Source organism: Hibiscus syriacus, unplaced genomic scaffold (assembly GCF_006381635.1).
Source record: "Hibiscus syriacus cultivar Baekdansim isolate YM2019G1 unplaced genomic scaffold, ASM638163v2 tig00017627_pilon, whole genome shotgun sequence".
NCBI lineage: Eukaryota > Viridiplantae > Streptophyta > Magnoliopsida > Malvales > Malvaceae > Hibiscus > Hibiscus syriacus.
The window spans coordinates 4,312-19,633 of NW_024062412.1; the positions used below are offsets into that span (position 1 = coordinate 4,312).

Sequence of the window (15,322 nt, forward strand, 5' to 3'; positions counted from 1 at the left end):
AACTTTGAATGTTGTTTTGTCTCTTGCTATCACAAACAAGTGGTCTTTGAGGCATGTAGATGTTAATAATGCCTTCTTACATGGTAACTTAAATGAGGATATCTTCATGCAGCAACCACATGGGTTCGAACAATTTGTTGCATATGGCACCAAGCTTGTTTGCAAACTCCAGAAGGCTCTTTACGGGCTACGTCAACCACCAAAGAATTGGCATACTAAGCTGAAGGATAGCCTTGTGCATATAGGATTTCGCTCATCAAAAGCTGATGCCTCGCTATTTATTTCTCCTGCTCAAAGAGTCTCTACATATGTACTTGTCTATGTAGATAACATTCTTGTTACAGGGCAATCTGTTGTTGAGATTGAACGAGTGGTTCATTCACTTCGTGATAATTTTTCCTTAAAAGTTCTTGGTGACTTACAATATTTTTTGGGAATTGAGGTTCATCGATATGGTGATTCCTTGGTTCTCAATCAGAAGAAGTTTATTTTATAGTTATTGGAGAAGACATGCATGTCAAAGGCTACACCAACTGCCATCCCTATGGTTTTCAATAACAAACTCTGTAGTGATGAAGGTGAACTGCTAAAAAATGCTCGAGAATTTCGAAGCATGGTTGGTGCATTGTTATATATATGTCATACAAGACCATATATCATTTACAATGTGAGCAAGGTAGCTCAATTCATGCATGAACCTCGATAGTGTCATTTGTTGGCTGCCAAACGCATCTTACGTTACCTGGCAGGAATTGTGGAGTTTGGATTGGTGTTTTCACCATCCAAGGAAGTAATGTGTGTAGTGACCTTTGTTGATGCTGACAGGGGTGGTTGTGTTGATGATCGACGATCCATGTCAGGCCATTGTGTTCTAATTGGTGGTAACATGGTGTCATGGACTGCTAAGAAGCAAAAGGTTGTCTCAAGGTCAACCATGGAGGAGGAATATCGAAGCCTAGCTGATACAGCTAAAGAGGTTACTTGGGTTGATGCACTTTTAACTGATTTGGGTGTGAAACGACATGAGAAGCCTATCATCTGGTGCGACAATATCAGTGCGATTGCGTTGAGTGCAAATCCAGTTTATCATGCTCAGTCCAAGCATGTGGATTTAGATGTTCACTTTGTAAGGGAAAATTTGATGCCAATCAGTTATGTGTTAGCTATGTTCCTGTTGTTCATCAAATTGTAGATGGGCTAACAAAACCATTGACCAAAACAACGTTTACCACTTTTCATGCAAGGGTAAACGTGAGTTTGCTACAATGAGAATAAGTAGGGAGAATGTTCAAAGATAACGTGCATGGTGAACTAAGGTGCACGTAAATAGTGTGCTCTCAATTGTTTGTAAGCTAAACCTAAGGTTGTTAGGTTGTTAGTCCAATAGTTAGGTTGTTAAGGTGACGGTTTTCAGTCTTTTGTGTTTTTATAGAAATAGGAGGTCTCGTTAAAAACCTCCCTCATAGTAGTCTTTTACCCGTAAGGCAAGTACCGACTAGCGGAAGGAGGAAAAGAGTACCTAATTATATTAATGATAAACCAGTTACATAAAACTTAAACACACTCATATTACACCTGTATTCTAAAACATACACAACAAATAGAACAAAGCTTAAAATCACCCAATTCCTTCCTTTGCTAGCTTATCAGTCTCGCAATTACAACATCTAGGTTTTCAGCTTTTGTAAGCTATAAAGCTACTGTACTTCTGTTGTATATTTCAGTGGAAATAAAATGATGTTTTTAGGTTCATCCTTTTCTAATATTGAGTTTCTGCAAACCTAAGCTTTTCTCTACGATATTTACGAGAGCATATCGTATTTACATAAATAACCTGATATTGCATAAACCTAAGCTTTTTTGCATGAAAACAGAACCACATAACTAGATGAGTATGACTCTGTTTTCATGGTCGAATTTTAGCTATTGATTCATATCTAAGAAAAACCTTGAAGTCCATAGTATACTACTAGAAGTTGTTATGCAAGCAATTTTATACCAAAGCACAGATAATGATAAAACAAAATTAACCTGTCCATTGCAAAAAGGCCCAGCTCCAATGCCAATTGTGGGAAATTTGAAGAACACATTCCATAACAACCGAAAAACATCGGCTTCCTGCAAAGCCATTGCAGTCTCTACAACCTCCATAAACCAAACTCAAGATAAACATACACAAAATAATCAAAAGGTTATCCAAATGAAAAGAGGCAATGAAAGATACCTTGACTGCACTAGCACATTTTTGCCTTGTGGCTGGAATCCACCGAGTACGCTAATTGCCAGTGGAGTAAGTATGATGTGTCCGATAACCGCGATCTCAGCCTCGATGGCTTTTGCAGCGGAGATCCTCGAAGGGAACCCTCCTTCAAATTTGATAGCATCCATCTTTAAGACCCTAACAGCCGTATCAACTGCTCGTTCATAATCCAAACGGCAATTACATCACGATCAATATTCATCGAAGTAATGTTACATCATGAAGTAATGCTTCTTCATCAATACCAACTAATATAATGCGGTGCACAAGGGAATTGTTTTGGTTCATGGAGGTACATACCTGACTGCTGCTGGTCTCATAGGTCCCAAATGGCAAGTCACCAACGAGTAATGGTCGCTTGGCTCCGCGAGCGACTGAACGACAATGGACTAGCATTTCGTCGAGTGAGATAGGGAGAGTGGTGTCATTGCCGTGAACGACCATGGAAGAAGAGTCTCCGACCAGGCAGATAACGATCCCGACGGTATCGAGGTGGGCCGCCAATGGGTAGTCATAGGCTTTAACAACAACGATGGGCTCGCCTTTCTTGTATTTTTGCTTCAGCTGGTTAAGGGCATTCTTTGGTTGGGCGTTTGAGGCTTTGGACCACCGTAAACAGTGTTTTCATGTACGTTGCTCAGGCGGCGAATAAGGCGGCTCTAGAGACTGCAGAAGCCTTGGACAACTTGTGTAAAAGCGACATTTTGTTGAAAGTATTTTGATAACGGAAGAGAAAGAAACAAATGATCAATGTGCTTAAATTTTGGGAGGTGAAATTAGAATTTGTTGATTTGCGTAAGTTAGTTTATTGGAGAAATTGGGAAATGTAAAGTGACGTTGCAAATAAGGCTGCCAATGATGGCGGCGCCACCTGCACTCCACCAACTTGGCACCGCCTCTTTTACAAGATTACTCATAAACATATAAAAATATAAAGGTTAAACTACAAAATTGATCACTTTTATTTTAATTTTCTAATTTTTTATCATTAGTTTTAAAATATTTTGTTTTAATCACTTATATTATTGATATGTTATATTTTATTTATTAATATGTTACTATGTTAGTTCTAATTAATTTGATGATGACGTGACATATTAATGAAAAATATTTCTAAATTAATTACAAAATTATAATTTTTTCATAAAAATATAGAAAATCTAAATATTTTTTATTATGCTAGAGTGGTTATAAGTGATAGTATTTGTTTTAAAGACTCTCAATCATTCGATAATGAATACTCAAATATGGATTAATTTAGTAAAATAATGATAATGATAATGAAAAAATCCATTATTATATAATATTAATACCTGGCTATATATTATTTCTGCTTTGCTTTTCGTTTCCAGTAATCGGCAATCATGGTATTTGTTTTCAAAGTTGGTAATTCTTATTGCATCTTTACTTGATGATTTGTGATGATTTTTGTCTTAAAATTGGGTAATTTCCTTGATTTTATGTTAAATGTTTACTTTAGTGTACGGAAAAGTGTTAGCCTAACTTCGAAGAAAATAACGAACGAGTAATCCTTTCGATATGAATTCAAAGTTTTTAGTTGGACTATTAATTTAGTTATTTTGCTTTTGAATAAACTACTGAGATCTTCTAAATTATAGCTGATATGGAATATAAACATGACCCTTATTTTTTTTAAAGTACATGCAACTAAGTATTTGATTAAATTCTGGAGATTATGATGCATTTAGTTTGATTTTTCTTTTCTTAAAGTTTTACATAATATTTTTTTTGAAAACATGTTTAAAGATTCTTTTGAGAAACAATCAAAGATATTGGTTTCTGGTCTCTAATAATGTCATTTAGACAACCTTATTATGGGTTACTTCGAAAACCATGACGTGATTAGAAAATTTAATTTTTTTTTGTTTTTGACTGCTATGGATTATATAATATATATTTGACATTGATATATTCGATTTAGTTTGATTAAAGATTTTATTCATTAGTATGTACTTTAATTTTGACTTTTGGTTAAACGTTGATTGTTTTGAATTCAGATTTGGTAAATTAGGAAGTTACGGAGAAAATGCATTTTTAAGGAACTTTTCAGAAACAATCAAAGATTTAAGTTTTCGTTTTTATAGCACCATTTATGTAACCTTGTTTTAGGTTCTCTTGGAGAGTGTAGTCCAATTAAAAATTTCAATTTTGATCTTTCATTGTTATAGAAATATTAAAATTAAATATCGATATTTATTTTTGAGACCACTTAATTAAAGCAATAAGTCGTTAAAGTGATATCAGTTATGGAAAATGTTTTATTTTATATGTACATTTAACTTAGGATGTTTTAGTATTAATCGTTCTAAAGGAAGATTAATAGTTGACATAATCGCATGTACACTTTATTAATAAACATGTGATAATTATTCGGTTTGATGTGTGAGTAATAAATCAGCCCAAAGGAAGATTTTTGCTTGACATATTTTTATTATCAATGTTTGGTTATCGCACCAGATATCACTTAAGGTGAATATTTTGTCTAAAGATAAAATATTAATGAAACATCTAATATCTTGAGTCGAGGTTTAGGTGTATTTAAATTTATTATTATTATAGTCATAATTGTTTTTAAAATTTAATGTTTTAAAAATATTAAATTTTAAAAATTAATTATGACTATTATGATTATCTTTTAATTTAATTGAGAGATAAATTAAAAGAAATTGATTGGTTGATAATAATTATATGATTTTATTTATATTGTTAATGCAATATATGTAAATATTCAATTCGGTTTGATCAAAATTTCAGTTTTGGTTGTTGGTTATTAGAATATATGTACTGAAACAAAGTAATTCATATTTTGGCTAGATCTAATATTTTGATATATTAATTGAAACAAAATGTCGTTAAAGTGACCTCTTTTATGTAGATTGATTTATTTAAAATATCAAGATGATTATGTGTTTATTGCAATTCATGCGTTTATTAATTGCCCCAAAGTAAAATTAATATTTGACTAGATTCCAAGGGACACATGTGGTAATAATATGTGGCAATTATAAGGTATTTTATATGAACATTACATTAATCCAAAGATTAGTCTATTGTTGAACAAGCTTATTGTCAATGTTTGATTACTATAACAAGAGTCTCGTTTACTGTTAATATTATTGTCCAAAGACTTGATATTAATGTAGTGTTTGGTATCTTAAGATAATAATTATCTATTATTTTTAATTTATTTGTTTAATTAAGAATTTCAATGTGAGTTTAAATTTTATTTATGTTTTGTTCTATATTCAAAGGTCGAGTAACACCGTAGATTAGATGCTTGAGGCTAAAGGAGACCCGTTTGGCTAGCGTTAGCTGACATTAAATAGCACGTTCGTGGTTAGCGATCGTGGGTACAAGGAGAATCTTGGATCTAATAAAGTTCCCTTTTGAAAAGGTAAGACAACTTTTAAAAATTTAAAATATCTTTTATTAATAGTAATGTATTAATAATATTTAAAATCATAATATATTTATATTTTTATTAATTTCAAATCAAAAATTCGTAAATTTGAAAGTAAATAACCAATGAAAATAATTTAAGCAATATTTAGAGAAAATATATAATAGAAACCATTATCCACGATTAGAGAAAATTAAACGAATAAAAAGTTGATAAATATTTTTTCTTCCTGTTTGTGTACTTTATAAAAAAATATAAAAAAAATTTGTGAATCAATTAATATTTCTCTCACATTTACATTCATTAAATGATTTATTTTTATACATAAAAATAAAGATGGTAATCCTCTCAATTTCTTATCGGAAAATCTTTTGCTTTGAAATAATGGCCAAAATTGTGCCAAGAGAAAGGATAAACGAAACCTGTGTATTGCTTTTGCTTTCTCATCTTCATTGAAACCCAAAAGATTTCTGTTGATATACTAATCCACCTTCCTATATTTGTACCCTACATACTATTTAGTAAAATAAGGGTCTTACCCCCTTCGACCTAGGAAAACATTAGGCCACATCCCCAATGTCTTCTTTTTTCTATTTTGTTGCTCTTGAGCTGAATGCCTTTGTACCCGACTTGTATTTCCTCCTCGGGCTAGGCATAATTGTAATATAGACATTAATAATAATAATAATTAATTATAAAACCCCATTTCAGTATTCTTTCTGATCCATGCGTATAGCCAAACTGGTCATGAAAATCTCAAAATGAAGATGTTTCTTACCTAAACCAGGAAGAACATTCTGCGAACCACTCTCCAAACCTTGAAAATAAATAATGAAAGTTTTCCCATCTTGGAGATCATCACTCTACTTCTTATGTTTCTTTTATCGTTTTTCTGTTTTGGTCTCCGTTCTTGCTTCTAAACGCTTCAACTGCTGGGAACGTATCTCTACCAACTTCGACTTTGCATCTCGGAATAGAGCGTCTGATCTTGAAGCCATCAATTGCTGAAATCAAATAACATGCAACAGTTGGGCATAAAATTAAGTTTCTGCTGCTGTATTAGAAATTGAATTGATAATATTGGAAAAGCCATTTTACAAACCTTTAGATGATCCATTGCTGCAAGGTTGAAACCAAGAGTATCATGGCATTCCTGAGAAATTCAAAGTTTATGTCATTGAAATAGATCCTTAAGTTTTCCCAAATCAAAAATTTATGGATTATGTGACCATTTTGAACTTAAATTCATCAGTAGAAATGAAAGAGAGATCATTAAGGCTACTAGTTGCAGAACTGAATGTTTTTGCTCCAAGTGAATGCGCGGGTTTTAAACAATCATAATCCGAAGTACAAATTTACCTTAACTCTTGCATAAATAATCTCTTTCAGAACAGCCAACACTGGTCTGGCAGATGGGGTACTAATTAACTGACTATGGTGTGTCTGCAACAAAATCGTAACAATCCTGCAAACCAGTTCAACCTGCACAAACAGCATATATTGTAATAACACCAGTAAGTATTACAAGTCTAGCGCTCAGACGCATAAGACGTATGCTTTCCTAACATAACACACGTTACAGAGAGAGAGTATTTACCAAAACATCCAACCATAAGCACATTTATAAGAGCATAGAGGCCAACCTTGTCATGATTTGAAGTCCAGTCCTTCGTATAAGAGAGCAGCTTGAGGGCATCTGAGAATGGTAATGCCTAGCCATAAAACAACTTCGACTCAGATATTGAGATAAATAATAAGATGCAGGAAAGATGAGAAGATCCTATCCGTACTGTACCGCATGGACAAGTTCAATTTAACTACTAGACATAGATAATCCAGCCTCCATATATGAATTTAACTTGGCTATTAACATGGCTGAAAAATGAAAAGAGACTCTCTTTAAAGTGACTAGAATTTCAGTTGATGAGGGTCTTTGGTCCCATTATTAGGCAAATATTAACTAAGCAGTAGAAGACCATGGACTACGATATGAAAAAAACAGTCACAATCAGGTGGATCACAAAAAGATAAATGACAAAAACTGCTCATCCAGATGTTTCAATTATGAGCTTAATCCTCATAGGTCTGATTGCAGGTGTGTAACTGTCTCCATGCATGCACTTGAAAACATGGATGAAATAACATATCTTTTCCAGAATGTTGGACTAGAACTAGAGCAGATCCCATGCATAATGCTCAATTACCAGTAAAGTCTGCTCCAGATCATTGGTGCTAATATTTGAGAGAGCACGAAGGACATAATCCGATGGGGATAACCCAAGCATAATCAGATTCGGTTGGAATTCAGCAACTTTTCCTCTGGCCTTCTCCTCCTGAAATATAACATAGTGAACAAATTAACTGCAACGCAACTATTGAAAAATTTAGGCTCTTTCAGTTTTCTTCTAGCATTTTCTGCTGCTGTACAAATTTTCCAAATTATTCCAACAAGCATTTCTGAGCAAAATGAAAATCATCTCTGCAAGACAGATTTATCATCTTGGCAGTTGTATCCTTCTACAAGTAAAAAAAGTAACCGTTGTGCTGACACTCAATATAGTGGATAGGGAAAGTAACGAGCAACCACACCACCCCAAATATAGTTAACAGCTTTCTTTTCCTTTTCCCCTTCTTCCTTGGGGGAAGAAAAAATTATTTAAAAGTGTCAACCATTGATGATCAAAATACAACTTTGGCGTCAATGGAAAGGTTAAGGCCCTAGAAACCTTAATGTTTCAGGTACGAGTCCCGGCATGCGTAAATACCATGTGTGGGGTCTCAGTCCAGATCATATCCTAGTCTGGATATTTATGGTTATTCCAGTTTTTCCCCAAATTTAAACAAGCCAGTTAAAGACATTAACACGTCAGTATAGAAGAAACGGACCAAAGCAAGAGAAGAATACCTCATGTTTAGCTATTTGTTTTAACTCCACTTCTGCCACTTCTAGTGCATCAATAATTGAATCAGTGGCTGTCAGGGTTTCCTGAGTTCTCTTCCCTGCTAATGCAACAGCTCCCTCTTCTGGAAGTTCTTCCCTCGGTACATGTCTGTCTTCAAATGTATCGTTCATGTAAGCCTCGAAGATTTCTTCCAATCTTTTCTCTTTTTCTTCCTGCACACTCAAGCAGGGTTAAATACAAAAAGAAGAAAATCCATCTCTAAAAGTAATCACAAATGCAGTGAGAAGAACTAGCTTAACAATGGCATTCTCATTCCTGAGCCAAGAAATTCACTTCTGGTACACAGCAAAAAATTCGAAAATACCTCAATAAAAAATGGCTCCTCAGTACGATCCCAATGGCGAATAGACCGGTCATGAGATCCTGTAACAACAAAGTCACCACGGTTGCTGACTGCAAGGCACCAAACAGCAGCATGATGTCCCTCAAGCGTTAAAAGCAACTCAAACTTATCAGCATCCCAGTACTTCAAAAGATGATCTTTCCCAACACTGAACATGTAATGTGTGTTGTGGACAAATTGAACATCCATAACACTGAAAAATTACCTCATCAGAATTAGTGATCAAAAGGTTCACCAAAACTACATAAACAATTTAGGATTAAGAGAACTTTTGCATTCCATAATAATTAAAATCATACAAAACCTGCCAGCATGTGCAAAGATGGATTTGTGGCAATCGCCAAAATCCAAGCCCCAAATCCTCAAATTCTTATCTGCAGACCCAGTTACAATTAAATCTCCATCTGATGAAATATCCATACATAGGACAGGAAGTTTGTGGCCGTATAAGGAAAGGAAAATTTTGAATGAATCCATAAAAAGGATCTGCATAAAAAGGGAACTGAAAATCATTATTATCATTATAGCCCCCATAGTAGTGCAAAACAAGTTGACTCGCACATTCTGATTGACAATACAATATCCTACATGCTATTATGAAGTCAAATTGGGGAGTTATTCAGTTGTTTAAACTTTATTTTTTCCATCGGAAGCTTATACCAGAACATGTTTAGAGAGAAAGAATCTGAAAACAAACATTTTTGAAATCAACAGATTTAATTAGCACATATAAACCAATCTTTGCAAGACATGATTAGTGCGGTGGCATACAGATGCAAGGTCACATCTAATTCTCACATTTAAATCATGAGCTATAGAAGGTTTTATACAGAGGGCTGAAGCCATAGACCCAAAATTGAGATGGTAGAAAAGGGCAATTATATAAATCAACTTCATGTTTTACAAGTTGAGCAGGAAACTGCATGATGCTTCCATTTACAAATTCTAGGAAAACAATAACAAAATAAATTCATCAAACCATAACAAAATAAATTCATCAAACCAACCAACAGTGGACAAAGTAAATTCAAAAGAGAGAAGGATAAGTCGAACATTCCTTACCTTTACAGTGCAATCCAACAATGCAACAGCAACATATTTAGCATCTGGGCTAACGGCAACCACTAAAACATCATCATTCATTTTCTTAGTCCTCACATTTAATATAGTAAGGCTTTTGGAATCCTGAAAATCAACAAGACCAACCTAGCATCACTCATCTGTTAACTCAGCATGATGACTAGATTTGTAATAAAAGGATGTGTTATACATTCCATTGTATCAAGGCAAAGCTAAACAAGATGAGAGTTAGGGAAAATATATGAATAAATGGAGTTAGATGCTGAAAAATGTTGAAGTAGGTGATGAAGGTATGAGGAACACACTTGACCAGGTTTTTGGTTGATGTATTCCCAGAACTTTACATCATGGTCTGCACTGCCAGTAACAAAGCCATTTCCATTTGGAATGGTAGCAATTGACCGTACAGAGCCACCATGAGCTCCAACAACTTCACTGCAAGTACCGTTATCAATGTCAATAATTTCAATTTCCCCATCTTTAGTGCCAACAATTCCATATTTGTTATGGGGTACAATTAGACCACAGAGTCCATAGCCAGAATCAATTGTTTTAAGGCAAGAACCAGTACTTGGATTCCAAATCTTCACAGCATTGTGACTGGTTGACATCAAAAAACTATTGTCTGAACTAAGTGTGACACTTCTAACATAGGAACGGTGTCCTTCAAGCTCAATAGAAAGTTTTCTCTCAAGCTTAATAGAAAGTGTTTTTTCACTTCCATCCCTTTTAATTGAATAAAACTCCAGCAAGTTATTATTCAAAGACAATGCTAAACTAGCTAGTGAACTCTCTGGAGTGACTGGACAAAAAGAGATGGAACATATCTTTTTGCTGACTAGAATAGTTGGAAGAAGCTTAAAAACATCAGGAACTGTAACAACCAATGTATTCCCAGCTCCTTCAGTATCATGATTTGCTTCCACATTTTCAGTTTCTTCAACTTCCATTTTTGCAGACTTCTTCTCTTTCTTCCTGTTTTTAAGTCTTTGTTTTGCTTCGCGCTTGGATTGAACTTCGTCAAGTACAAGGAATAGTTCAACAGTTTTTCCTGCCACCTGACAAGCAAGCAGATTTCCCGACTTGCTAAACCTCACAGTCGCAACCCTATCCTTACTTTATCGCGTAATTTCACCAAAGGGCTTCAGAACTTCCCACTTATTTTGAGTAGATAACTCACAGTCATTCCCAGTTTTAGCCGCAGTTACATTCACCATACTCTCCACTCATCAACTCATGCTTTACATTGTAAAATAATCTGAGTTCAAGATCTGCTGAACCAGTGACCAGGTATCTTTCATCTGGGTCAACATCAATAGACCAAATTTCACTATGATGGCCGCTAACTATTTGCATACAATGCTGAGTTTCAAGATCCCACACTCGCAAAAATTTATCCTTGGAAGAAGTAACAAGTTTTTTACCAGAATCAAGGAAAACAAGGTCCGTGATCTGCAAGTTGCAAAATGCAAAGAAATTAAAACATATACAGTTAACAAATACCACGATAAGTTCTTAACTTTAATAAAAAGATTTACAAATGACAAACCTGATCACGATGCCCACGAAGGCGAAAAAGACCCGTCTCACCAACAACATCCCACAATATAATATCATTGTCTTTACTTCCGGAAGCAAGTAAAGATCCAACCTTATTGTACCTTAAAGCAGTCACAGCCCCTTTATGTCCATTCAATGTAGTCTCACAACTTCCTTTATCACAATCCCAAATCCTTATACTACCATCAGCATAGCCACTTGCCACCTGCAATTTAAACCTTATTTTCATTCGCTCATACTAATTTTTTATGAAAATCACTAAGAACGCATGAAGCACTTTAAGACTCCATTTGGTTGTTACTATTACATTTCACAATTTTTTAAAAGTTCCTAATTTATCAATGCGAAAACAACATCGGGCAAGTTTATTATTCAGAAAAGAATATATATTATATCTAAACGGAACTTTCAGGTATTGCTTCAATCAAAGCTACAAAATAAAAACGGAGCATCCATTACAATAAATGATAAAGGAAGGAGAATGAAAAAAAAAATATTTTACCAGTGAAGAAGGGGAGGAGGCGACACAGTTTACGAAGAGAGAGGAGCCGCGAGAGGAAACAGAAGGAGATAGAGTTTTGGTGCAGACGACTTGACGGACGTGCCAAACACCGATCTTCTCGAGAGCCGGAGCTAGAAGGTGCTTGCCTGAGCTGTCGTATGTGATATTCGATTCAACAGATACAATTACAACGAAGGAAGCCGCCGGCTCGTACCTTAGATAGGATTTCACAATTGTCCCCGCCGCCGCCGCTGTTGTTGCTTCTTTTTGCTCTGGCAGTTTGGTAACAGATTCAAGGGTTTAAGCAGAGGTTTCTCTCCTTCAACTTTTTGTGTGTTCTCTGTGGACTTTGATTAATATTAGCTCACCCTTATTCTCATATGTAACATGTTAGGAAGGTAAGATAATACTGTCCTAACGTTAGGTTATGAGCAAATTTCATAATAAAATTCTGAATTATGAAATACCCTTTGTCGTACTCGATCTCAAGATTAACACCTTGCGCTCTAGAGTTAGGCGGTAATTTCAAATATGCTAATTTGATTAATAAATGTGCTAATTTAAAGCTCGATAAAAATAACCTATTTAATTTTGGGCTTAAACCGAACCCAATATGTTTTTCCATAATAGTCTTTAAATTCGATGATTTTTGTTTGAAAATATGTATATTCGAATTTTTTTTTAAAAATTTAATTTTTAAAATAAAATAGAATCGTCACTCTTTGGAGTTAGATATGATCGAATACTTATAATTTTTTTTGAAAAGAAAGATTCTTGAAACCCTCGTTTCTAAAAATAATTTTATCAAGTCCACATTTAAAAACTAGGGAATAAAAATAAATAGATTCGAGAGTCGATTATGTTATTTTAGTAGTGTAATTACAAGTTCGAACCAAATTTAAATTGTGAACCTTATTCATGCAAGTTAATATAAAAAGATTGCATTTTATTTGGAAATAAACAAAATTAGCTTCATAAACGGTTAGATTAAATAAATTTATTATACGTCTAGAGAAGATCCTCTGGAAAGAATCAAATTTCCGTTAACAAAAATTTTTGGAAGACTTTTCTCTCTAAGAAGAGTCTCTAGAAGTTCTCGGAGACATCCTACTCTCAGTAGAACCATCTTTCGCTGGAATCCCTTTTCCAAGTTATACTCCTCAGTTTTTTGACATCATTCTTAACAGAACCAAATCTGACAGTTGACAGTCATATTTGTTATAGTTTGACATTTTATTAACTAGGGGTGAGTAAATATCGACTCAAAAAATTGATTTTTTATTCGACTTGACCCGAAAAAACACAAATTGACTTTCGAGTTGTATTTTCATAAACTCGACTTGAAAAAATTTGAAATTCAAATCGAGTTGTAAAATACAACTTGAATAACTCGAAATATTTAATAATTAGTGGATTGATTTTCAAGTTTGTGTCGAGTTCTTCGACTTTATATGATATATATATACCATATATGAAAAAAAATATGTATATATATATATATTGTTATTAAAAAACCATTTAAATTGGAATAAAATAATATCATAATATTATAAATATTTACAATTAAAATTAAACAAAAACTCAAAAATTTGACTCGATCCGACTCGACTCGAAAAAAATTCAAGTCAACTTCGAGTTATAAAATAGAAATTGTCAACTTGAATAACTCAAAAAAAATTTACTCGACTTGATCAAACGCTCACATTAGTATTAACAAACATGATAACCTTAGGGTGACACCAATCATCAAAGGGTCAACATATAAATCCATCAAACAAACCTGATCTCTCTCACCTAGACCAATCATCTTTTTCTACCTTCATTCCCTCTCCTCACAAGGATTAACCCCAGGCTCACAGTCAAATTAATCTTCAACGGTTATGACTCTCCGTCCAAAATAAAAAAAGTTAAACCATCAATGACAAACGGGATAAACTTGTTCCATCAATAAAGTTGATACTAGACAACTTGATAATATTCTGAGAAAAAACTCCTTAGTAGTTTTCATTTTCTAAGAAACCTCATGGAACAAAATTGTAAATTCAGTCATAAAAGAGCCATTGCACCCATTAATGCTATAAGATGATTCACCTTTCGTGTTATCTTAATTTGTTGGTGATGAAATCATTTTTCTAAAACAAATATTTTGAAAACCACTTTTTTTTTAAATATAAATAATGTTGGTTCATTATTTTCTCCCAAATAAAATTAAAAGATTGAATAAAATTAAGTGTTTACATACATCCTCCTCCTCCTATTGATTCACCTAAATCAAAACTTTTATAAAGGAAAATATATGATGAATGACGGGTGTTTGACACCCTGTAGACACCCATTTTTGTCCGAGTCTACAAAAATATTTTATTATTATTTATTATTATTATTATTATTATTATTTTATTATTTTCCAAGCCCCACACTCAACCACCACGATTTAACAACCCCGATTTAGTGGGATTTAGAAAACAAACCAACGTATTTGAGTCCTATTGAAACACTAAAAACTGAGGCATTTGAGTCCAAGTGGGACTCTAAAACGTCTCTAAAAATAGCCAATCACTAGGCTATTTAAAGGCAAGCAAGGGGGAAGGTAACAAAGACAGATATTGGAACAAGCCATTAATTTGAGTAAATAGGGTTCTTTCTTTTATTTTAGCCTTCGGCTCATTATCGTTTTCCCATTTATGCTTATTCCCCTACTCTACTTCGCCTAGTCCGGAAAGGCTTCCAAATCCTTGGAGAACCCGAAGGAATAAAAGTTTTCCGAACAAGTTCAGCTTGCAACGCTACGGCTCGGTTCGCTCCACAATCCAGCGCTGCACCATCGTCGTTCTGTGTGTCATCAAGGGTTCCTCTCTCCAACTGCATTTTTAGGTGTCCAGTTGAAACATGTTTCTGCTTGGAATCGATGTTGCTGTATCACTCTGCCACTACTTCGGCTTTGATGACTTCGGTGCTTACTGTTTCTCGCAGTAGCGCTACTTGGTTCTCTGAAGGGTTGACTTTACATTGTTATAAAATTCTCCATCATAGTATGTGTAAAAAGTTGGTTTTATTTTTTAAATTTTAGCATTTTTTATTATTATTTATTTTATGTTTTTTACTTCTTATTATTTTTATTTTATTTTATTACTTTTAGAATTTAACATTTTTTTATTTTTTTCCTTTGATTCATTTAATATTATATATATAT

The 15,322-nt window shown here is 33.9% G+C and overlaps 2 pseudogenes; both read right to left on the reverse strand.

The window, feature by feature from the left end:
• Window positions 1–1,564: 1,564 nt before the first annotated feature.
• LOC120208800 lies at window positions 1,565–2,963 on the reverse strand (annotated as a pseudogene).
• A 3,425-nt stretch (window positions 2,964–6,388) lies between these two features.
• LOC120208801 lies at window positions 6,389–14,997 on the reverse strand (annotated as a pseudogene).
• Between the last annotated feature and the right edge of the window lie 325 nt (window positions 14,998–15,322).